General features: G+C 40.1%; 1 long non-coding RNA gene across 1 annotated transcript; it reads right to left on the reverse strand.

Moving 5' to 3' along the window:
- Positions 1-2,203: 2,203 nt before the first annotated feature.
- On the reverse strand, positions 2,204-23,033 carry LOC145721146 (uncharacterized). The gene is made up of 2 exons (XR_014144611.1): positions 22,242-23,033; positions 2,204-2,618 (listed from the first exon to the last, which is right to left on the reverse strand). It is a non-coding gene; the product is annotated as an uncharacterized LOC145721146 (long non-coding RNA).
- Positions 23,034-24,644: the final 1,611 nt, after the last annotated feature.

A 24,644-nucleotide genomic window follows, 5' to 3' on the forward strand; every position in this document is an offset into this window, starting at 1 on the left:
TTTTCCTTTGGCTTGGAGTTTAGTTTCTGTAGTAATCCGATTTGTCCTGTAGGCTTTCTATGACCACTTTACTTGAATAGGATTTACTTTCTTTCTCCCCACCTCCTTCTCCTTCTCCCGCATCATCATTATCATCATGCTGTCATCAGCAGCATCCAAGGTTTACTGAGTGCTTTCTGCTCTCATGGCTCTGTACCAGGAAGGAATTCAGAATTCACAGGGGAAACTAGATCTGTCCCTTGCTTTGAGTGGCTTAATTACAGTTTAGGAGACAGAACATAAGCATAAAGAGATAAATAAATGTAAACCAACTATGAACGAGTTAACTAAGGGCTAAGTGCAGGAGGACATTCATCTTAAGACGCCACAAAAAGGGAGTGATAAGCAGGCTGAGCGTGGTCTGGAAAAGCTTCAAGGCATCTGTGACCGTTGGGCAGGGCCTGAGGGAAGGGTGCATCCAAAACAAGAGAGACTGTCAAGAACGAGGGAGAACCCGCTGGATGACAGTGGAAAGTGTGAGTGTGTGCAGAGACAGAGAGGAGAGGCTCAGTGGGCTCCTTCCTGAGCCATTGAACAGCTTAATGCTTGGAGAGTAGCCAGGAACAGCTTTAGGGCCAGGTTGCTAATTAAAATTTTTTCACTGTGTGTGAAATTTTCCAGGATCAGCACGGAGAGTCATCTGCATCTCTGAGAGGCATCTCTCTCCCAGCACAACTTCCTAAACCTGTCTAGCCGGTCAGGTATTCCTGCTGCTCTACCGAGTTACATATATTCCCTCGGAAAATCCTGGATTTGCACATGATTAAAGGAAAAAAAAAAAAAAGAGGAAAGAAAGAAAAAGCCTCTACCTGTTTTCATGTGCTCAGTGAATGCTGTTTTTATATGGCTTGTCCTGTTTGTCTGGGTCCATAGCCCTGGTGAGCTATAGATTACAGAGCAAGCAGGGACTGGTCTGGTGGTTCTCTCCTAGGGCCCTGCTCAGTGTTGTGTTCGGTTTGCACTGGGGACAGCATAGAAACTGTGTGTGTGATGAGACGGTGTAAGCTTTGCTGCCGTCAGCCAGTAGGGCAGCTCACCTTCCTCCCCCCAATTTCCCCAGACCCTCCTGGGTCCTGGGGAGGCTGTGTAGGTCACGGAGAGTGAAACCCTGTGAGAAACCACCTGTGCTCCCGTCCCGTTCTGCCACGAACCAGCTGCAAGTCCCCTTCCCTCCCTAAGCCCCATTTTCTCATCTGTAAAATGAGAGGTTTGGACTAGATGACCATGCAGAATGTTTCAACTCTGACGGATGAGTCTAGGAGGAATTGTATCTTCCTCGAATTATATCAGATAGTGTTTTTCTCCCCTGGCTACTTAGGGGAGGAAAGGGCAGCTCTAGAAGGTACTAGTTCCTCTCCCTAAAATGTCTTGAGATAATGGTCTCTAATCAAAGAGGGTTTGATTTTACCTACCAGACACGTTTTTTAAAAGATGTATTATTCATTTGAGAGAGAGAGCATGAGTGGGGGGTGGGGGGAGGAACACAAGAAGAGGGAGAGAGAATCTCCAGCAGACTCCCCGCTGAGTGTGGAGCCTGCTGCAGGGCTCAGTCCCAGGACCCTGAGATCATGACCTGAGCCGAAATCACGAGTCAGAGGTTCAATCGACTGAGCCACCCAGGTGCCCCTACCAGACACATTATTAAAAAATCTTTTATGGGCATTTTAGAGAGATGGAATATTTAGACAACTTTATATGTAGGAGAACCAAGATTCAAATAATGCCACAATTCAGTAACTATATGATCTTGAACCAGTTACTTCACTTTCCTGGGACTCAGTTTCCTCATTTATAAAATGAGAATAATAAGAAGAAGAACCACACTCCTTAGGGTAACTGCGAGGATTAAATCTGTAAGTATCAGGTCCTTAGGACGGTGCCTACAAATAGTAAATATCCACAAGCCGGAGGCGCACTGTGGCCGTCACCTGTGGGGCTGTGAAGTATAGTGTTACACAGTAGTTGGCAGGGGGAACTGGATCAAGGCAGATCTGAGTTTCAGTCTGGGCTTTATCCCTAACCAGCTGTGTACCTTGGGCGAGTGATTCTACTTCCTCAAGCCTCAGTTTCTTCCTCTTAACAGGGACTCAGAATAGTTCCCGCTTTGTAGACTTATGAATGAAGATTCAGCAAGATAAGGCATTCACTGAGCCTGCACAGGACAGAGTAAACATCCAACAAATTTAATCACAACCACAAACAAACAAAAGTAATAGTAACTGCTGTGCTTCCTTCCCCTGCTGGCTTTCCTCCAAGGATGGCTTAGTGGAAGGAAAGTCTCCAGACTGAGAGAGGGACTGAATCATGGAGCTGGACAGCATGCTTCGCGAGTGCAGGACTCTCTCCACCTGGCTTATCCTATAGCTTCAATACCTGCATGGTGCCTGGCACACTCAGGCACCAGAAAGAAAGCCTTTACCGATAGTGGAAACAAGCAAGGGATGCTCATAAGTCATTCTGCTTTTACAAGACCTGGCTTAGTTTTCAGGCCTTCAGGTCTATTCCATCTGCTGTCTTCACAACTTCACCCAAGAGGACATTCGGAGATGTCGAGACCTCCTCTTCACTCTAGACCAGTGCTGTCCAAAAGAAATATAATGTAAGCCACATACAGAATTTTAAAAGTCTTAGTAGCCTTGTTAAAAAAAGGTTAAAAAAAATAAGTGAAGTTAATTTTAATAATGTACTTTATTTAACCCACTATATCCAAAGTATTATCATTTCAATACACAATCAAAATCAAAATCAAAATTATTTAATATTTTTTGTATTAAGTGTGAAACCTGGTATGGATTTTACACTTGCTGCGTATCTCTATTCAGATAGCATATTTCAAGTGCTCAATAACCTCATGTGTCCAGTGGCCCCTATATTGGAAGGCATGGCTCCAGATCAAGAATGCATGATCAAGCCTCTCCCACACACCCTCAAGCCCACCCCCTTAGTTCCACTTCCTGTCTGAGCACCCACTGATTTTCCAGGAGGGTGCTCTAGAGAAAGGCTTCGGGCTTCTTAGAAGATACACCCACTACCCACATGGGTGTGCTCTGATCTTCCATGTCTCACTGGAAAGACCACATCAGAATACACCATCATAACCTCAACACCCCTTCCAGGAGATATACATCTACAACAGGGAATTAATTGTTCAAAGCACTTCCAAGCTTGTTATTTGAAATATCAACTATCATCAACCATCAACTATCATCCTCTTTTCTCAGTCATGCCTTTGGAGAGCTTTAAAACACTGCAATCTGCCCTATACCTAACCCTCTCTGGTAATTCCTTTGTTCATTTAATTTAGTGAGTGCCTACAATGTGTAATGGAGTTAGGAATATAGTAATGAGTAGGAAAAATGCAGTGCCTGCCCCTGGGAATGTTAAACTTGAGTTGGATGGGAGGGCGAAAACCAAGGTCTTATAGTATAATGGGGAGAATAAATACTAAGTACTCTGGAAGCTCATAGGAGGGCAACAAAGCTAACACAGTAGTGTGTGTGTGTGTGTGTGTGTGTGTGTGTGTGTGTGTGTAAGGGGGCAATCAGGGAAGCAACATCTAAAGTAAAATCTGAAGTTTGAGTTAAAATTGGAGTATGGGGTTATTGGGTATGGAGCTGGAGAAAGAAAGAGAACATTCTAGGTAAGGAGAGAACAATCAGATGTCCCAGAAGGTTCAAAGTAGGGGGCCCGCACATCACCCCATCCAGCTGGAGTCCAGGAAGAGTACACTTGTAGTTTGGGTAGATGTCAGGGAGGCAAGGGATTAACCACGGTTAATAGGGCTTTATTTAAATTCTATTGTAAAGATCCTGGGAACTCGGCTCTGGTTCTGATCTGCTTGCTGTTTACAGGGTATGTCCATGTTCCACTTAAATTCAGCATGCTCCAAATCACTCATCACCTTTACTCCTCTGCTAAATATTACAAACTGGTTCTCTACCCTAATTTCTCTGTCTCTCATAATGAGATCAGCATAGTTCCAGTCTCCTACCACAGCTAAAACATCTTCCATCCCCATTTATATCTTCACCCCTGTACCCAAGCCATCACTAAATCTTACTAATTTTTTGACTGAATATCTGAAGGCTTTTGGTTCAAGCACTTTCTGGCTTCCTTGAAGATAATTCATCACTCATTTTTCTATAATAGCTTTAAATTTTCACCAGGGCTATCCAAACTCCAAGTGGTATAATTTATACTCCTTTGAGATATCATTTTGGAACAAACCAGCAGTTTTAAAAAACATCAGATTATAAAGTAGGAAAATAATTCCAGCAGTCCAGAAATGCCCCAAGCAATTTTTATTGGAAAAAATGTTTTGTTTTGTTTTTGGAAAAAATGTTTTATTTATTTTTTTGATTCTACTGTCTTCTTATATCTTAAAAAAAAAATCATCAACCTTCCTCCTGAAATTGTAAGGTCATATTACCAGCACAGAGAACACATAAACAGGGATTTTTATTTGTCTAATTGCGTCCCTCCCTTTCTACACAAGCTCTTTCCTGGATACATTACCTGCATGTTCACTCACCCTAAAAAAATGTTCAACACTGTTTAAACTTGCCCTTGATTACCAAGTATCTTACTTCATATTGGCTCGGCAATTCATTATAACCACACCCTGTACTGGACATGGAAAATTTAAAACACAAGAACTAGACTGCACTTTGTGTCTCATGAATAAATGAGAAGAGAAATGATAATTTCCCCCAGTTGTATTTTGTCATATTTTAAGCAAAATGTCCACTGACTGGAAATTCCATTTTAATCAGTCACTATTTAGTGAGACTTAAGGACTGTGTTCTGCATGAAACTACTTGTTAGAGGGATGGTGACCATGTTTTCCACAATTAAAAATGAGGACACAGGTGTGACAATGGGGACAGAGATTTGAAATCAGTACTACCCTGGAAAATTTGGGCCAAATGATTTCCATAGTTATAGGAAATGCAAGATAAATATCACCCCTCAAGATTATAATTTTATTAGAAACACAAGTCCAACACACATTTATTTATTTGGCCACTGAATAGTGAGCACCTCGTATAGGAGGTATTTTGCTAGCTCATAAAGTCACAAAGATGAAAAATACAGTTGCCTGAAATGCTTTCTGAAACATTGTGAGGCTAATTTTATGTGTCAGCTTGGCTAGGTTATGATGCCCAGCTGTTTGGTCAAACACTAGTCTAGATGTGGCCGTGAAGGTATTTTTTTTTTTTTTTTTAAGATTTTATTTAGTGAAGGTATTTTTTAGTTGCAGTTAACATTTACATCAGTAGACTTTGAGGAGAGTATCCTCCATAACCTGGATGGGCCTCATCCGAATAGCTGAAGGCCTTGAGAGCAAAGATTGAAATTCCCCCCAAGAAAGGGAAATTCTGCCTCCGGACTCAAGACTACAATCTCGGCTCTTGCTAGAATTTCTTGCCCTCCTACCCTGCAGATTTTGGATTTACTGCTTTCCACAATCGTGTGAGCCAATTCCTTAAATAAGTCTATTTCTCCTTCCCTCTGCGCGTGCACGCGCACACACACAGACACACACACACACACACACCCACCATTGGTTCTGTTTCTCTGGAGAACCCTAATACAGCTCTCATAAGAATTGTTATTTCCCATTCCTGAGATAATCTATGCATTTTCAGAATTGTATAATACCTCCCTCCCCCCACAAATGGTAACATCCCACTTCACAAATATGTCTTCTAGCAATGTTTTTTAAACATATGGCATTGACTTTCAAGGCCCAACTTGCTGTTAAAGAGAAAATTTAGAAGCCGAAATGGAATTATCAGATGGAACAAAGCTGCCTAATTTCAAGCGGGATGAGAAATGAGGGAATGCAGAGAGCTTGAGGAAACCGCAGAAGTGTTCGAGTCAAGGAGGTGACAGAAATGATAGCCCAGAGAAGGCAGTGTTGGCCTCCTGCTGACAAAATTTGGAGGAAAGAAAGTGCATGGATGATTGGCCCTGTGTCTCCGAGCGTCTTTACAGTGGAAAAAGATGCTGTGAGAAGAAAGGACAGTAGAGCAAAACTGGTCAGAGCAATTGGGATAATGACCAAAATTGCCTGGGGGAAAGAAAGGAGCAAAGAATGCCATTTAAGATCTAGAACTGTGAGTTCAGCACTAGATGAAACTTTGGGAGCTCTGGGGTTTCTAATGAACTGTTCCAGTGGAAAATGGTGCAGGATGATCTGTTCTAAAAGGAAATGTGGGCACTCTGTAGCAAGAGAATTCTGGATGTAGTAAGTGATAGCTGATTTCCACATCTGATTTAAGCACGTAGCAGGCCTGTTTCTCTGAACTGGCAATAGAAAACACTTGGAAGGGAGAAATCTTATGAATAATTAGACATAATTAGGTTGTCAGCTCATATATCATTATGCCTTGCCTCTCAGGGATGTTTTGCAGATTAATTAGTTAATGTTTGTAAAATAAGCTCCAAGTGCCATGTATCATTGGCATAGAATTTGATTTTCAGTATGATGAGTGTAATTAAGTCATGTTGATTTCATACAAACCTTCATTGCAGGATAACGTCTGTTCTGGGGTGTTCTGGAGACAGTTGGGGGCAAGGGTTCTCGAACAGCATTTCATCAAGAAAACTCTTGATGTTCGGAGCACGGTGACAGGCATTTGGCATCATGTTTGATACACAGCTCAGGTAAGATGAGGAATTTAAAGTGCCAGATTAGAATTGTGGCTTCTACTAATGAATAAAGGTTATGTTTTTACATGATACCCAGCTTGATAATATAGTAATCAAAAGCAAACACTTTAGGGCGCCTGGGTGGCTCAGCTGGTTAAGCGACTGCCTTCGGCTCAGGTCATGATCCTGGAGTCCCTGGATCGAGTCCTGCATCGGGCTCCCTGCTCGGCAGGGAGTCTGCTTCTCCCTCTGACCCTCCCCCCTCTCATGTGCTCTCTCTCAAATAAATAAATAAAATCTTTAAAAAAAAAAAAGCAAACACTTTAAAATCAAGATCAGCAGGAGAGAGAACATTAAGGGTTTTATTGGAAGCCCTATGTGAACCTTACCTACTATATGACATGTACATTAAATATTCTTCAGTTAGGAAATTCATTTTTTAAATCTAGACATGGCTTTGAATATCCCCAGTCCGTAGCTGTTAGCAAGCTGGTCTTAAGCTGTATAATTGATTATTGACTCAGAAGCTCAAATATACATTCATATGTTTGGATTTGGTGGTTTTTGAAAGAGGAATAAAATAAGGTCCAGGATAGTGGTTTTCAAACATTTTGGTCTCAGGGTCCTTTCTACTTTTAAAAATCACTGAGGGCCCCAGAGAGCTTTGTTTATGTGTGTTATATTTACCAGTGTTTATTGTATTTAGAAATTAAAGCCAGGAAAAAAATTTAAATTTATTTTATTCACTGAAACTAAGAAGTCCGTTGCATAATAACATAGATAAGAGACTTTTAATGAGAAGAGGTGAGAAGAGTGGCATTGTTTTGCATTTTTTAGAAATCTCTTTAATGTCTAGCTTCATGGAAAACAGCTGTAGCTCCCTATCTGCTTCTGCATCCAATCTGATGTGATACATCGTTTTGGTTGAAGGAGGTGAAGAAAATTTGGCCTCACACAAATATGTAACTGGAAGAGGGAGAAATATGTTAAGAACCCTTTTAGATAATTGGATCTTCCCTTTTGATTTGACACCAGAACTCAGCAAGTGATAGTGTCCTAAAGGTTAGTTTCTTCAACGTTGGTGGATTCTAAAACTGTGTCCGTGACTTTTTGCACCCCATCACTTTAAAATCCAATGGTCTGTCTTGTACTTGCATCATGCATTGATCCTTTGGAAACTATTGGTTCACTGAGTTATGCAGATCTTCCGAATGTTCCAAACATTTCATTATACAATATCGAACACTCACTTTTATCAATATCACCACTGATTTCATCCTAAAATTCTTTAAGTGTTGGTATACTGTCAAGTTTTCTAAAATTTTCATTTTTGCTATAAAGCTGGAATTTTATTATTGGCAATAAATGCTTTCAGTTGTTTTCCTTGAAGTGATATTCTCACTTTGTTCATTTTAGAGACAATGTCTGCCAAATACCGACATCTGAATAAGCATGGCTTTTTCAAGTAAAAATGCCTTTCCACCGAAAAGCAGCTAGTTCAGCTCACCGCACAAATGATTTTCCTTGAGACAACCATCATAATCGGTATGCGTCCAGGTCTTTGTAACAACTTCCCACTTCCTCACACAGAATATTAAAATGGTATGTGCTCAAGGGTAAATATTTAATAAAATGAATACTTTTTACTGCTTCATCAAGGTCACTGTTGAGTGGAATTGGCATTTTAAGAAAAATCTGCAAGGCATGGCAGTGCCTTATACACTTCAAGCAGCTTCAGCCAGCTTGTCCTTGCTTCCTCAATGCAAGTATCAGCACACTGAAAAGGCAGATCATGTTCGAGTCGTGCAATGAAATAGTTTTGAACTTGTAGACTCTCTGAAAGGCTCTCAGGGACCTCCAGGGGTTCATGGACAGTACTTTGAGAATCACAGGTATAAGAATGCACTGAAGGTGCTGCTGAGGAGACAGGGGATTTTTTGTTTTTAAAGATTTTATTTTCTTATTTATTTGACAGAGAGAGAGAGAGCACAAGCAAGGGGGGGAGCGGCAAGCAGAGGGCAGGGGATCTTTTTAAAGCAGCGTCTTCTGGAATAGCTAGGATAATGGAAGGCATTATCATCTGATGGAACTGGCTGCTATTGTTTTTAAGTGGCAGGAAGCATATTACACTGCCCTAAATTTTTCAACCCTTTTCGACTGTAACACACAAGAAGGTGTGCATACATATATGCAAATATATTTACTGAAATACAGGTTTCATGAAATAATATCCTTGTAATTTGTGATGCGTTCTAACATTTTTATGTTATTGTGTTTCATATTTTTAAAAAAGTGTTGATCTGATTTCACTCGTGTGGAATTTAAGAAACAAAACAAATGAACATATGGGATGGGGGAAAAAGAGAGAAAGAGGGAAACAAACCATATGAGACTCTTAAGGATAAAAAAAAACCTGAGAGTTGATGGAGGGTGGGGGATGGGCTAGGTGGGGGATGGGTGTTAAGGAGGGCACTTGTGATGAGCACTGGGTGTTGTATGTAAGTGATGAGTCACTGAATTCTACTCCTGAAACTAATATTACACTGTATGTTAACTAACTAGAATTTAAATAAAAATTTTTAAAAAGAAAAAAAGGGATAAAAATAAATAAAAAGTAAATTTAAAAATGTTGATCACACCCCCACTAAATTGGTTTCACAACTCACTAATGGGTTGGAAACCACAGTTGGCAAAAATCTGTTCTAAATAAAGATGCTTTCATTATAAATCGTCCTCAGTGCTGATTACCTTTGGTTGGAGACTAAATGTACCCAGGAGTTTTTAATGGTTGGTTATTCTGTCTTTTCTTGATTCAGTTGCAAATAATTTTGAGGTGTGGTCTAATGAGAAACACTTTGTTTCAAGGATGCAATGTGTTTGATTTCATTGGTTTTTTTCTGATAAAGTCTAAATGCGTACCCGAGGTTAATAAAATCTAACACTTTTTCTTCAGCATTGGTGGATTATTACATACAATACAACCTGAGAAAGGAGATTGTGTTGAGCCTGATACAGTAGTAAAAATTGCTCCTGTAAAAAGAACACTTTGGTACATTCCCAGGATCTAGGTTTATATCCTATTTAATACTGCTCTGACTTCCTACTCTGTCAAGTCTCTTGAGACTCATTATTCTGACAGTTGCAATTAATTGTAAAAATTAAAATGAACTGGCTATCAATTTTTTATTTTGCTTTAATGTAAATATTATTTCTTGTTGGTGATATGATAAGAAGATAGAGGGGAAGGAAGTAGAATATATGAAAGATAAATATCCTCTTTGACCTCTTCGGTATTTGGTCCCTCCTTACTTCTACTTGCCTTTCAGGATATCCCTTCAGGGTCTCTCTCTCTCTCCCTTCTCTTCCACCTATATTTTCTGATAGTTTAAAAATATTGATCTATTGATCTATTCTGCCTTGGTCTTGAAATATTGGTTTTCCATCTGTTTAACGTCAAGGTACTTGCCTAGCTTTGCCTCCTCTGCTTTGGCATCATTTATTCCATGGCTTTAAGCAACATGTAGGAAGGATTGGGGCAGAGAGATGGGAAGTGAGAAGAAGAGTCATATATCTATTGTACTTGTTCTAGAAGCAGGATGAAGAGGCCCTGAATGAAGGAGATACCACTAGAAATGGAAGAGGAAGACAGAACTCTACGATTTGTTTAGAGATTGGAGTGGGGATACAGGAGAAAGAAAATTTTGAGATTCTCTCTGGGGAGAGCTTGGTAGGGTAGGAGGAAGAGCTGATAGAGGAAAACTGATGAGATCATTTAAAAAAAAAACAACAACATGCTGCAGATGTTAAACAGGTACCAGAAATTATAATAGTGGAACTTAAGAAACTATAGGGCTAGAGACTTGAGCTAAGTAACCTACACTTGAGCAGTTGCTGAACTCAGGGGTATACGTGAAGTCACTAATGTAGAGAACACAAAAGAAGAAGGTGACTGAAGATAAACTTTAGGGAACTTCAAAACTGGAAAGAGCAATAAGAGGATGAGGAGTCCCTGAAGGAGATAGAGAAGGAGAAATCCAAGGAGTAGAGAACCAGTTGGAAGAGTATAACTTATGGAGACAAAATAGTTTGACAGCACACAAAATACTAAGTTACAGTCCTTTGGGGGAGAGAACAACCTCTTCCTTCTTCTGAGTAAAGAGTGACAATGTTCAAGGAGATGCATGATGTGGAGAGAAAGATCCTAGAACTTGGAGGGGCAGCCATGGCATCCCATTTCCTTATAGGAGCTTACCAGTTATGTGACTGGGCAAGCCACAAAGAACAGCATGAAAGTGGAAGAATGGAGGGGGGAAATCGGAGGGGGAGATGAACCATGAGAGACGATGGACTCTGAAAAACAAACTGAGGGTTCTAGAGGGGAGGGGGTGGGAGGATGGGTTAGCCTGGTGATGGGTATTAAAGAGGGCATGTTCTGCATGGAGCACTGGGTGTTATATGCAGACAATGAATCATGGAACACTACATCAAAAACTAATGATGTAATGTATGGTGAATAATATAACAATAAAAAATTTAAAAAAAAAACAACAAAAAACCCCCAGCATGAACGCATGAGAGAACAACTGAAGGCTAGTCTGCGGCTAATATACTGTCAGAAATAGATCAAGTCAGAAAGAGTGTAGCTGCCTGGTTTGAGGAAGTTTGAGAACACTACTGAGTGTGTAGGACTTGAGTCAAGTGTCGGAGGATGAACAGGATTTCGGGAGATACAATAGTGGAGGGAGAATACTTGACTTTAAAAATGATGATTCATCATCTGGAGAAGAGAAAATTGAATACATAATTCCCCCAAAAGAGCATCTTTGTGTTTCCTTTTTCTTGTTTGGGAACTGAGGAGATCAAACGAGATGTTGATATACTATAGTTTGATACTTGATAGAAGACTAAAAAGAAGGGAAAAAGTATATATTCATATGCAAAGTCTTCCTCTAGGGGGCGCCTGGTTGGCTCAGTCGGTTAAGCGTCTGCCTTTGGCTCAGGTCACTCAGGTCACTCAGGTCATGATCTCAGAGTCCTGGAGCCCCGTGCTGTCCTCAGACTCCCTGCTCAGCAGGGAGCCTGCTTCTCCCTCTCCCTCTGTCCCTTCCCCCTGCACGTGTGCGCTCTCTCTCAAATAAAATAAAAGCTTTAGAAAAAAAGATACATCCTAACAGTTTTCAACAAACAAAAGAATGTTATTCTAAAGGAGGTTGTAGCATTTTATGTAGAAAGTTAAGAAACCGCTCAAAGATCCCTCCACTTTACAAGTCTGAGGTGTGAATAAGCAACTCATTGTTTAATTTAGATATCAAAAGTGAAAGTCATACAGTGGAGGTCTGGGAAATGTATATTGGATATGATATGAATGTACGTCTTCTTGGATCACAAAATGAGAGAAGTACAGGGGTTGATTTCAAACTGAAGAGAGACACAGGGAATACAGTCCAGAGGGACAAATTGTTTAAGAGTATTGTGACTTTAAGATAAAATATCATTTTGGTAGTAAACCAACATTCTTGAGCCATGATGCTGGTTCTTTGGGGGAAAAATTAAATCAAGCAAACATAAAGACATTTTATTCCACTATCTTTGGGGAAAATACAGTTAAAAGTTTGACCTCTAAGAATCAGTTCCAGAATACTATAGGTTTTATTGACCATGCCCTGGAACAGGATCAGCAGTTATGGTGTGTGGCAGACAATCGTTCATGGCTGAGAGTTGTTTGTTAGGCATTACCAGAGGCTTCAGGAAGGGTTTCAGTGTGGTTCACCTTGCTTTGAACAAAACCAGTGAGATCACCAGCATTCACTTTAGCGAGGACAAGCTGAGGATTAGCAGCTTTTCAAAAAAAAAAACAGAGTACTAAATGTGTCATCATTGGGAGGGGGTGCTTTGGGTTTAAGAGGATTTGGACACATACAGAGATCATTACTATGTTATTAAGCATTTATAAGTTAGTTTATATTTGCCAAATGCAAATATAAAAATCATTTCTTAATTATACAAGCATTAAAGTCTTGCATCATTAACCACATATTTAAAACAGCTTTGTATCACTTATAAAAACAACTTAAAATATCAGATGATTGAATTTTCTCTGTTCTAATACCCAACTGCCTTACAGCTAGATTAACCTGTTTATGGTCTTATTAAATATATTAAAAAGTGTAATTTTGTCATTTGTCAAAATGGAAGTGTGGGGAAATGAGTCAATTTGTGCATATATGCTCATCAATCCACTGTTAAAACTCGAGAATTGAACTCTGGTTTTTTTTTTTTAAACATGGTTAGTATTTGTACAGTATGTCAGGCAGGCAGCATACTATAAAGAACAAAAGAGGGAAAATAATAAGGTAATATAAATTATTAGCTTTGGGTTGAATAACAAAAGAGCACCAAATGGAAACTCGTCTATTAGCCAAGAAGGGCTCTCGTTCACTCCCCCATCCATCACCACCAGCTGGCAGATGGGCTCAATGCAAGCCGCCGCCCATGCCAAGTTCTTTGCTTATGCAGCAGTCTGTCCTTGCCATTCAGGGAGGGAGGACAGGGAGTGGCCAGAGCCTACAGCTCCACGCAGCAGTTCAGCCCACTGTGAAGGAAACTCTTGGGGTTAGCCAACAAAAATGGAATTCAAATTTGGAACCAGACCTCACCTGATATATTTTAATTGATTGTCATATGATTGGCCATCTGTTTATAATTTGAGTGTCTTTTCTTTGTATGAGAAATGCTTTTGTACAGGGTGGGACCCATGCTCCTCTCAATTTCTATATGGAAAAAAATATTTTCTATCTTTTCATTGCTTTGCTGAGTAGCTTTCAACAAGCTTTTGGAAAAAGTCTGGATCCAGATTTATAAAGTATCAACTGATGCTATGCTATGCTAGAACAATGGGGTATTTTATGGGCTGTAAATCTCTTATTATTAAATAATTTTTTGGTTGTGATAATTTTAATAATAGTAGTAGTAAACTATTTTAGAGGCTGGAAGGCTGATTAACCTTTTAAAATCAGTTGAAATTGTTTCAATTCAATTTACACCCTAAGGACTAAATCCAAAATATTATTTGGCTATAGCTTTAGTTCTATAACTTATTTGAATGCCACTATTTAGATGATTTATAGAAATTGATGTTAGCTAGAATTATGGGTCAAAATTATTGGTTCCTAAAATTTCTAGAAATGCAGAAATTGTTCTATTTTTTCAATTTAAAATATGCTAATTTTCATTGGGCCAACTTTGATTCTCTTGTCTAAACCTCCCTTTTATGAGTCCCTTATGAGTCTTTTATCAAAATTTTGGTAGTTAACATAACATTTTGGAGCTGCATTCTTTAAGGAAAAGGAGCAGAGTTTCTCAAACTTTGGTAGTTCAGAATAACCTTGGGAACCTGAGCTTCAGCCTGAACCCATGGTATCAGAATCTGGGGTCTGGGCAACTTATTTTTTTTGGTCACAAATTGCTCAGATTATCCTGATGCACATAGTTTGAGAACAAATGAATGAGACCCGTGCAAAGGCCAAATCTGCCCATTGCCTGTTTTTGTAGATAACACTTTATTGGAATACGGCCACACCCATCATTTTTTTTCATCTTTTTTTTTTTTTTTTAGTTTAAATTCAAGTTAGTTAACATATAGTGTAGTACTGGTTTCAGGAGTAGAATCCAGAGATCCATCACCCACATAAAATACCCAGCTCATTCCAACAAGCGCCCTCCTTCATTACGATCCCCCATCTAGCCATCATCACCACTCCCAATCCCCCTCCAGCAAGCCTCCAGCAATCCTCGGTCTCTTATGGTTTGCCTCCCTCTCTGTTTTTATCTTATTTTTCCTTCCCTTCCCCTATGTTCACCTATTTTGTTTCTTAAATTCCACACACGAGTGAAATCATATGATCCTTGTCATTCTCTGAGTTATTTCGAGTAGCATAATACCCTCTAGTTCCATCCACATTGTTGCAAATGGCAAGATTTCATTCTTTTTGATGGCTGCATAATATTCCATTGTGTGTGTGTGTGTGTGTGTGTGTGTGTGTGTGTGTGTGTGTACCACATCTTCTTTATCCATTCGTCAGTTGATGGACATTTGGGCTCTTTCCATAATTTGGCTATTGTTGATAATGCTGCTATAAACATTGGAGTGCATGTGTCCCGTCAAATCAACAATTTTGTATCCTTTGGATAAATACCTAATAGTGCAATTGCTGGGTTGTAGGGCAGTTCTCTTTTTAATTTTTTGAGGACCCTCCATACTGTTTTCCATGAGTGGCTGCATCAGTTTGCATTCCCACCACAGTGCAAAGCACACCCATCATTTCTGTACTGTCTATGGCCCTGCTTTCATGCTACAATGGCAGGACTGATTAGTTGTGACAAAGACCACGCGGCCCGCAAACCTGAAAAGATTTACTATCTGGCCCATTATAGGAAATGTTTGCCCACTCCTAAATGAGCTGATGTGATATAAAAAGAAATACATTTTTCCAGATCCAGTGATTCCCATTCATTCATTCATTCATTCATGTAGACAGGTAAGAACTAAAAATCATAGAAACACTCATGGGGGGTTAAAAAGGACTGTAGATATTGCCTTTCAATTTTCTTCAAACCTTTTAGTTGTTTCAAACAAAGAAAGGAAAAACTAAGTTGGATAGTTTGTTTTTTTAAGTTAACTGCATTTGATTGATATCTTGGAAATTAATACTTTTCTAATTTGTTGCTGCAAAATGACTCATTCCCAAGTTAAACTCGGTAACATCATGAATTTTAGCAGTGTTTCAAGTGATATTCAAATAAAAGAGAAAGCAAACCTATTCCTCTCAAAAGGTGGATAATATTAAAAAGATTATAGGAGCTTAGAAGTGTGTTTGGATTTAGCAAGGCAGAGAAATGGGAAAAAGGGCTAATGATCTTTAGAGCTGCCTAGCCAGAGACAGCACATCGTAAAGCAAGGATGCTTTTTGGTGATACAGGACAAGAATGCTCTGAACACAGTATGAAGCATCTTGAAATGTGAATAAATTGGATGAAGTTCCAAAAACAATAGATATGCTCAAGTGAATGGGAAGACTCAGCTGCAGCGAGGCCTTTGATTTACACAGCATGATTGTTTCAAGGCATGTACAGCCCTTCCCAAGAACTGGGATGGATTTTCCTCCCCGCACCTGCAGGAGATGTTGAATTGACATCACAGAAAATTGTCAGCAGAGAAAAGAGACTGATTGCCCGGCTGCGGGAGGGAGGTGGAGAAGGAATTAGCTTCCTTACACCTTGTTCATCATGTCATTCACTCCCTTCTTCAAAGATGTTCAGTGACTTCTTATTACTTAAAGGATTAAAGTCAAGCCTGGCTGGCATTTCAGGCATTCTCTAATCTGTCCCTTATGCCGGTATCACAACGTATTTTCATGCCTATTAGCTCATTTGATCTGTACAGTACCCCTCACGCATGTCAAGGGAGGAGGTAGTTGTCAGTTTTTGGATAAACAGGCTTTGGGATAGCTGGCTCAATGGACAGGCTGAAGGTCACACAACAGTAAGGGGCTGAGTTAGGGCTCGAACCCAGGTCTCCTGCCCCAAGCAACATATTCTTGGGTCCTTTCCTCTAAGTTAGACTTGCTCCCGAAACATGTTCTGTGTTTGCCTACTTCGCCTTTGCTCCTGGCTCGTGGAATACCACCTCTTGGTTTCTCGTTCTTTTTCTGTCTCCGCTAGCAAACCTTTCCTGAGCTCTAGTATTTAGTGTTCTCTTTCTCCTTCTCTGAACCCACACACTTTTTGTAGACAACCGTTCCTTTTCCTCAGAATCCTACCATGCTTTGTGGCGCCTCTTGCCTTATTAGATTATTTTCAGGGTATAGTGAGATTTTCGAAGAGCTCCTAGGCTTTGCCCAAGTGACTGCCCCATGTCTCCAGTGGAGCTACATGCTCTTTGAGGGACCATCTATGGAGTGCCTCTATTTCTTTTCTCCTCCACCATGCCTTGCATAGCGCGCAAAGAAGGCAGGGCCCAATAGATATTTGGTAGACAAACAAATGATTTCATTCTCATGCTATCTCTGAATATGATTAAGAGAAAAGAGAGGAAACCAAAAAAAGGAGATTGGGTTGAATATCACAAATGTGTTTTTAATAGCAAATTCTTTTCTATTGAATGAAAGTATTCCAAGGACTTTCCAAGGACAGCCACTGATGCTCCATGTTTAGCTGAAGCCCAGAGTCCCAAGGGCTGAGTGATCTTAAACTGGGCATAACATAAACCAGCCCATGAGGAAATTAAGACTTGGAATATACACTGATACGACAACCCTTTTGTAACTTTTACTTCTTTAGGCCAGCAACTCATAGGTAGTTGGCATAATAGGAGGAAAGAGAAAGATAGTGTTTTCCTCCCAAAATGCTGACCTTGCCATATCTCTACTTTCTGGAGGCTGATGCTGCCCTGTGGTTTCCTGGACGGAGCCCAGAGGTGCAGCTGCAACAAGGCAAACCTTCCTTGGAGCTTTTCCAAAGTCTTCTCATCTCTCTTTGGTTGTCAGATTAAGAACTAAACATAGTTGCCTTTGGAAAGCTGATAAATGGGACATAAAATTCATGAAAGTATCACCTTACGGGTTTATGAGGCTTGACTAAGACTTAATGATGCCCACTCTCTGCCGTTCTCACTCATAGGCAATGCTTCTTCACCATGTCTCTGTGTTGTGTATTTCCCGCCTAGTTGCACTGACCGCCCACCCCAGAATTAGTGCACAGAATGATTTAGGCTTAATCTTACCTCCTGTGCTGACCACACCTGTGATCGGCATTCTCTGGGTTCAGAACCCCAGTGAGCTAGGTAGGGCTGTGGGGTCTACGCCACATCTCCCGTTTTGGGATGAGTATATCGACTGGGTAGAATGAAATGTGAAGTTATATACCTCTTTACATTGATGACTTCCTCTCAATTTACCAGGTCCTTCTATCACAGAAAGTGATTATGTTAATCTGAGTGCTACCTGGGAAGTTGGAAACTTATGTGGTTTTTATTACTTCTGCAAGAGTCTCTCAATTATATTCTACACACATATTTCTTCACTTAAGAGTAAAACAGAGCTGTGTAAAGTGAGCAGCATGTTTACAGTAGATCCCTATGGCTTGCTATCAAATTAGTGGCAAATCAGTATTATAGTAAACAGAGGTCAAAGATCAAACCCACAATTTCACATAAAATTCAAAACACGAGACACAAAATACAAAATAGAAGGCTCATGTCATGAGACCATCAACTACTCTTAAAAAATAATCAAAACCAGGAAAAGATGAGAGGAAATCAATTTAAACATGATTTTAGTCCAGAATCTGATGCAAAAGCCAGACCTTACAGAGCTCTTTTAAAAACCGTGACAACTGACTACATGTCACTCATCTTAAATGGAAACACACATCAAAAGGTGGCAAGAACCAAGACTTAGCAACTCCCGGATTCTATTCATGGATTCGTCACTGACTTTGGACAAGTCAAAATCTGTCTTCATTTTTTTTACTCTGAAAAGCAGGGTGGAAACTCTTGTTTTACTTCTTTTGATGGACAACTCTGGAGAGAGTCATGCTAATAAGGAGACAGTGGTAATTCTCTCCTCAATTTGATTAGATGCATTTTTGAAAGGTCAAATGATTTAGTAGCATGAAATTGTACACACCACACCCCATTTTTACTGTGGGCAGCTCTCCACTCTTGGCTTCTAAGGAGGAAAGTAGAAGGATCACATTTATTCCATGTTAAAGTATTCCTTCAAACCAATAACCCCATAAAAATTGATTACAATTGAGACCTTATTATTAAAATTGAAGTCCTAAATTAGTCAACAGTTCACACCGATCATCATTAATCTAGGATTGATTAACCTTGAGTTAAAACATAACTTTTTACTGAAGGCTTAAATGAATGGACTAGGCCAGATGATAAATGTTATGGGAGGAAAAGCAAAGCCTTTGAAAACAGAGTTTGGAAAAGCTCTGAAGGAGTTCTGGGTATTTAAGAGCAATTTTGGTCAATAATTTTAATCACAACCCTGCTTATTAATTCATAAGTATTTGCTTAATCAATGCCACCAGATGTCAGTATATCCTGTATGATTACCATGGAGTTCCCAAAGCCATCCAGAGTTTTCATTCCAGTTAATGAAAGGGCAGGTACTGGCCAAATAATTAAGGTTCTCGAGAGGATTATAAATCCTATTCTTCAACGTCAACTATGTTATGGTAGAGGCCCCTCGGTTTAGATGCAAATTCCCCAGTTCCCAATAAATCTCAGCACTGTGGATCTTAAAGGTAGGAATGCCCTACTGTGAGAGTGATGTGTGGTCAGAGAGCTCAAGCAGCATGTTGAAGAACAGGAACTCAGCACACCCGCAGCTGGACCTCTTCTGTGTTTTCCCTTGCCTATTGACCTGACTTCTCCATTAAGGAAATGTCTTTTTGGCGTTTAGTGTTTATAGGAGTTTATCAGCAAGATAAAGGGGCTTTTTATTCATAGAGAAGATAACTAACTTTTACTGTAGATAAGTGCTAGGACTTTCACCTGTATTATCTTATTGAAACAATAAGAAGTTGAGAAAGTTTAAAGCTTTTTGGGTCTCTTTTTGACATGACGGAAGGACCTAAACTGAGTTCTCACACCTCCCAGAGATGTTATTTCAGTTAACAAAAATGATGTCGGTGGTCAAAAATGTAAAGGCTTGGTAAACTGACCAAATTTTTAATGTGTAGGTTGTTATTAAACAACAACTGTTCCATTCTTTAACAGGATAGACCTGGGAGGGTTTTCCATAAGCAATAAGGATAAAATTTTAAATGCTATTTAACAGTATAGCTTTAATCGTGAAATACATGTGCATTTTGTTAAGTGTAAGCTCTAGAAATGTTTGGAGTCCTTGGCACTTTGCTGTTTTCAGAAAAGAATGAATTTTGCATGAATGAGGTCCATGTTGAAACTTCGAATTATAAAGTCTCACTGTGGCATCATCCCGGGCATGGTCCCTGGGGACAGCATTGCAAGGCAGCTCTAGGCTTCCTGCTGAATAATGAACAGTGCACATTTTATCTTAGGAATGAAAGTGTCCTCCTTTATCCTAGAAGTTGATATGGCTGTAGGCTTTACCCTTGGAAAGAAATCCTTTGAAATATGAATGTTTAGTGTGAGAAAAATTGTTATAGTCTTGCCATTTATGACAGGAGGAAGAAAAGTCTGACAAAATTTTTTGGACTCTACTTTTTTTTTTTTTTTGAGACTTTATTGGACAGAGAGAGAGAACACAAGCAGGGATAGGTGCAGTCAGAGGGAGAGGAAGAGGCAGGCTCCCCTCGGAGCAGGGAGCCCGACGCGGGGCTCGATCCCAGGACCCTGGGATCACGACCTGAGCCGAAGGCAGAAGCCTAACTGATTGAGCCACCCAGGCAACCCTGGACTCTACTTATAAAAGCACTGACACAGCTGCAGTTTTGTTCATGAGAAGAGAACTGATTTTTTTCAAAGCTCATCTCCTCTGATGTTAAAATGTTTGTGAAATTCACTGCAAACAGAGCTCCCTCTCCCTGCAAATGCATATGCACGTGTATTATTTCTCTGGTGCATAGAAATTACTGAAACAAATAGCTAAGGACTCGCTATTGGATAATGTCAAATAGGGAATTTTAACTTGGTGACGTATGTTTCATGGATCAACGCACCAAAGTCATTGTATTTGAATATCTGCATTCACGTACCATCACAAAGCCTTAGAAATCAGAAAATTGTATCTAATCACACAGAAGGAAGGTGCTACAAAAGTCACTCTTAGACAAATTTTAATTGTCCTTGCATGTTTTCCTATAAGAATACATTTTACAAACTGCAAAGCTACTCATTGAATCGAAGATTGTGACAGGTGGGAAGGGCTTTAGTGTTCATACAGTGATCCTATAATCTGCTGCTCCACCCAGCCCCACTTTGTTCTGGGGGATACTGACGCCCAGAGGAGTAACTTGCCTAGGGTCTGGTAGGTGAGAATTGGCTTGTGAATCCCACCCTCTCCTCAGGCCCCTGGGCATGTGCTCTACTTAATGCTTAATAATAATGGTTTTATTGTAAACTAATTTATTTTACTCACCAAAACTGGTTTCTAGGGGTTGCCTAATCTTAACTAATTCTCCCAAAAGATCATTAGACAAGAAGGCACAGGTATATTTCATCTTTTAAAGCTGGATAAAAAAAAAAACAAGAGGAAGTAGAAGGCATTTTACACACAAATCTCATTTATTCTTCATAAAACAGTGTGAGGTAAGGATCATCCTCTCCATCTGATTGACAAGGAAACTGACTCAGAGCTCTTAATTAATGTACCCAAGGTCACCATTTAGTTAAGTAGCAGAGCCAAGATTTAAACCTAGATCTGCCTGATTCCAGAAACCATGTCCTGTCCAATCCAAGATGTTTCTGTTTAAGTTACTTACCCAAAATTACATGATGAGACTAATAGAATTGAACACAAATCTCAGTACCAATGCACTGGGTTATGTTTGAACAGAATCCTCACTATGAAGTCCAACAGTACAACTCCTAGCACTAACCAAGAATGTCCTAAATTTTTCTCTCTCTTTATTGCTAGTCCTGATTGTTCCATATACTCGATATCTTAACTAAATCACAGGTTTGCTTTCTCCTGAAACCTGTAAATCCCCTGATAAGGTCGGTCCATAAATTATCAAGGAAATGAAATATAAAGAACTCTTAGCAAAGACTACCACTGAAAGTGGTTTTAAGCACAGTTACGAGCCACAGATATGGTCATCAGGCTTCTGTGTGCTCCCGAGTTAGTTCAAATGGTACATGAAGAGGGAGGGTGGACTCAGAACCCTCATATTGGCTCAGTTCTCCAGATGTCCTGTTCTCACTCTGTAGCTCTTCTTACCCCCATTTGTCTTCTCTAATTTAAAACAGCATTTCAAAAACAGAAGATAAAGAGAAGAAGAACAAGAGTACCTATGCCCTGATGATTTTATTATCAAGATATGTGAAGTTGATATTGCATTGATAACTTTAGGGTCAAAAAATTGACATATTTTTAAACTCTGTCTTGTTTATTCAACATGGGTCTTAAACAGACTTAGGTGGTATTAAATTCTTAAACAGACCCCCAGACAGAGGGAGCAATGGGAAATAAACCTTTTTTCTAACCAGATAGCTCTGTTTGTTTTTAACCAAATAATTCTACTCTGATGTCTAAATGATGATCCCCATTGCTTTGGAAAAGTAATAAGATCCTTTGTGGGGTCAGCTTGGAGCCAGCTCTGAAAAGATCAAACAGAGTATTGGGCTAGAGAGGTTCCTAAGGACACCAGCACTTGCTGAATAAACACTCATGGACTAATGGCCACTATTTTGTTCTTGGGTGCTCAGAGAACATGTGTAAGCAGGGGGAGTGGGAAGGAAAGTAATTTCACAAGATTGCACATGTATTACTTATTGCTTTCTGCTGGGGAGGCTCATAGAGTTTAGAGTACCATCTTGGGTGGTGTTCACTCACCAGTTGGTCCTGTGAGGGGTATTTAATGCTTCATCCATCCATAACCTGGAAAGTCAGCTCATAAAATTCCAGCTGTCCTGATACAGTGGAAGAGACGCTCTTATTCTTACGTATTTGCATATTCTGTGCAGGAGATGAGGCTTTATCAGGCTCATCCCTCTGCAGGTCCTTCAGTTATGAACGACCCAAAGCCCAGGTCACAGTCCTAGCATCACTCTGGAGGGCCTAGACTTCCATGGCAAGAGGGCTGTTCCCAAGGTTGGCTGCAGAGCTGCTATCAGAGGGCCTTCTGAGCAGAGCCAGGGATGTCAATTACTGCACATCTTTCTGCTTTGTTTTCTTTTTAGGGTAAACTCACTTCTGCCTGCAGGTAAAGGGAAAAAATAACCAATTGACATGTCACGGACCCCAAAAGGGCAAACTCTGAAATCTCCATGTAACAAAAAGAATCTAGGCTAGAAAGAAATGACTGACTTTTGCAAAGATCTGCACTGAGAGCATAGCCCATGTATTAAAAGAATTTTAGGATACTCCATACAAGAATTTGAGGAATTTGAAAGCTATCAAATCATTCTCACCAGATTCCTGTTTTTCTTAATAATATCATAACATTTCAAAGTAAATTGGCTGACTTTCTTACCTCCAACTGCTCAGATACAATGAAAAAGGAACCTCTCTTCCTCTCTTTTATTTTTGGAAAGTGTTTTTATCAAAGTCTACATTCAGCATGACATTGCCGACATGATTCCTCCTCTGGCTTGCCATTGTCTCAGCACTACTTTATACTTTCAACATTAATAATAAAATAATAGAACTAATAGTAATAGCTATTATTTCTTTATCAATTTGTATGAACCATCGCTTTGCTGAGAATTTTATATGCATTATTTAATTTAATCTTCACAACAGTAAGTAAGCAAATAGGTTAATACCAAGTGTTTACCATGAATGATGGTGAATGGGCCATGGGAAGCCCAGATATCTTGTTAAATATTACTTTTGGGTGTGTCTGTGAGAGTTTCTGGGAGAGACTAACAATTGAATTTGTGGACATAGTAAAGCAGATTGCTCTCCCCAGTGTGGGTGGGCATCATTCAATCCACTGAGAGCCTGAATAGGACAAAAAAGTAGAAGAAAATGGAATTTTCAAAAGTCAGTCATTTCTTTTTTTTTTTTTTAAGATTTATTTGTTTATTTATTTGAGAGAGAGAGAGAGAGCATGAGTAGGGGGAGGGGCAGAGGGAGAGGGAGACGCAGGCTCCCCGCTAAGCAGGGAGCCTGATGCGGGGCTCGATTCCAGGACCCTGGGATCATGACCTGAGCTGAAGGCAGACGCTCAACTGACTGAGCCACCCAGGTGCCCCGTCAGTTGTTTCTTTTTTAGCTTAGATCCTTTTTTGCTACATGCAGGTTTCAAACTCCTCAAACTCTTCAATTTTGCATTTGGACTATTGTATTAACTTCTAAGGTGGCGACAGTTTTCTTTCTTGCCAATCCATCCTTCAGAGATATTCAAGTTACACTCTTCTTTCCCTTTAATCCGTCAATGGTTTATTGCTGCCTGTAGAGTGAATTCCAAACTTAGCATGGCACTGGAAGTCCACCAACATTTGCATGGTCCCAAGTCCCATCAATTTCTACCACTCACTCTAGGCTGTAACCACGGTATGGGCATCTCTCAGCTCCACTGCATTCTTTGGTGCCTATGGCCATGTGCATGTGCTACCTGGGTCACTTCTCCCCATGCCTACCCACCATTACCACTCATTCCTAGGCCTCTAGCTCTCATTCGGATTGCTGCAGCCACCTTCCAACTCGTCTTCCTTCCTCTACCTCTTTCTCTGTTCCAATTCATTTTCTACTTGGTAGCCAGAGTAACCTTTCTAAAATTCAGAGCTGAGCATGGCATGCCCATGCTTAAGGCCTCTCAATACTCTCCCATTGCCAAAGGGATCAAGCCTAAATTCCTTCAAAGAGCCCTTCATGACCTGTCCTAGCTTACTTCTCCAGTCTTCATCTCTCACTAAACTCCTAAATGGGCCCTTTCACAGAAAAGGGCCTTTGCACAGAAAAGCCCCTTTGCCCAGAATATTCTGTTTCAGTCCTCACTTGGCTAATGCCTTCTTAACCTTCAGGCCTCAGTTGGGATGTCTTCTCCTCTGGAACACCATCCTTGACTCTTGCCCCTACTAATGTCTTTCAGGCTTGGAAGCATATTTTGCCATCCAATGTATCCTAGCACAACGTGTTAATTACTCGCTTTGTCCTTGCCTCACTATCAGGTCACAGCCTGGTTCTTGTCAGCTTGTAGCACGGGACTATGCATTCCCTAACTGGCAGGACTGTCATCTTATTCACTATTGTTCCCCAATGCCTGTCACATAATAGGAATTCAATAAATAT

The sequence above is a fragment of the Leptonychotes weddellii genome, chromosome 4 (genome assembly GCF_054177405.1).
Source record: "Leptonychotes weddellii isolate Sample4059 chromosome 4, ASM5417740v2, whole genome shotgun sequence".
Lineage (NCBI taxonomy): Eukaryota > Metazoa > Chordata > Mammalia > Carnivora > Phocidae > Leptonychotes > Leptonychotes weddellii.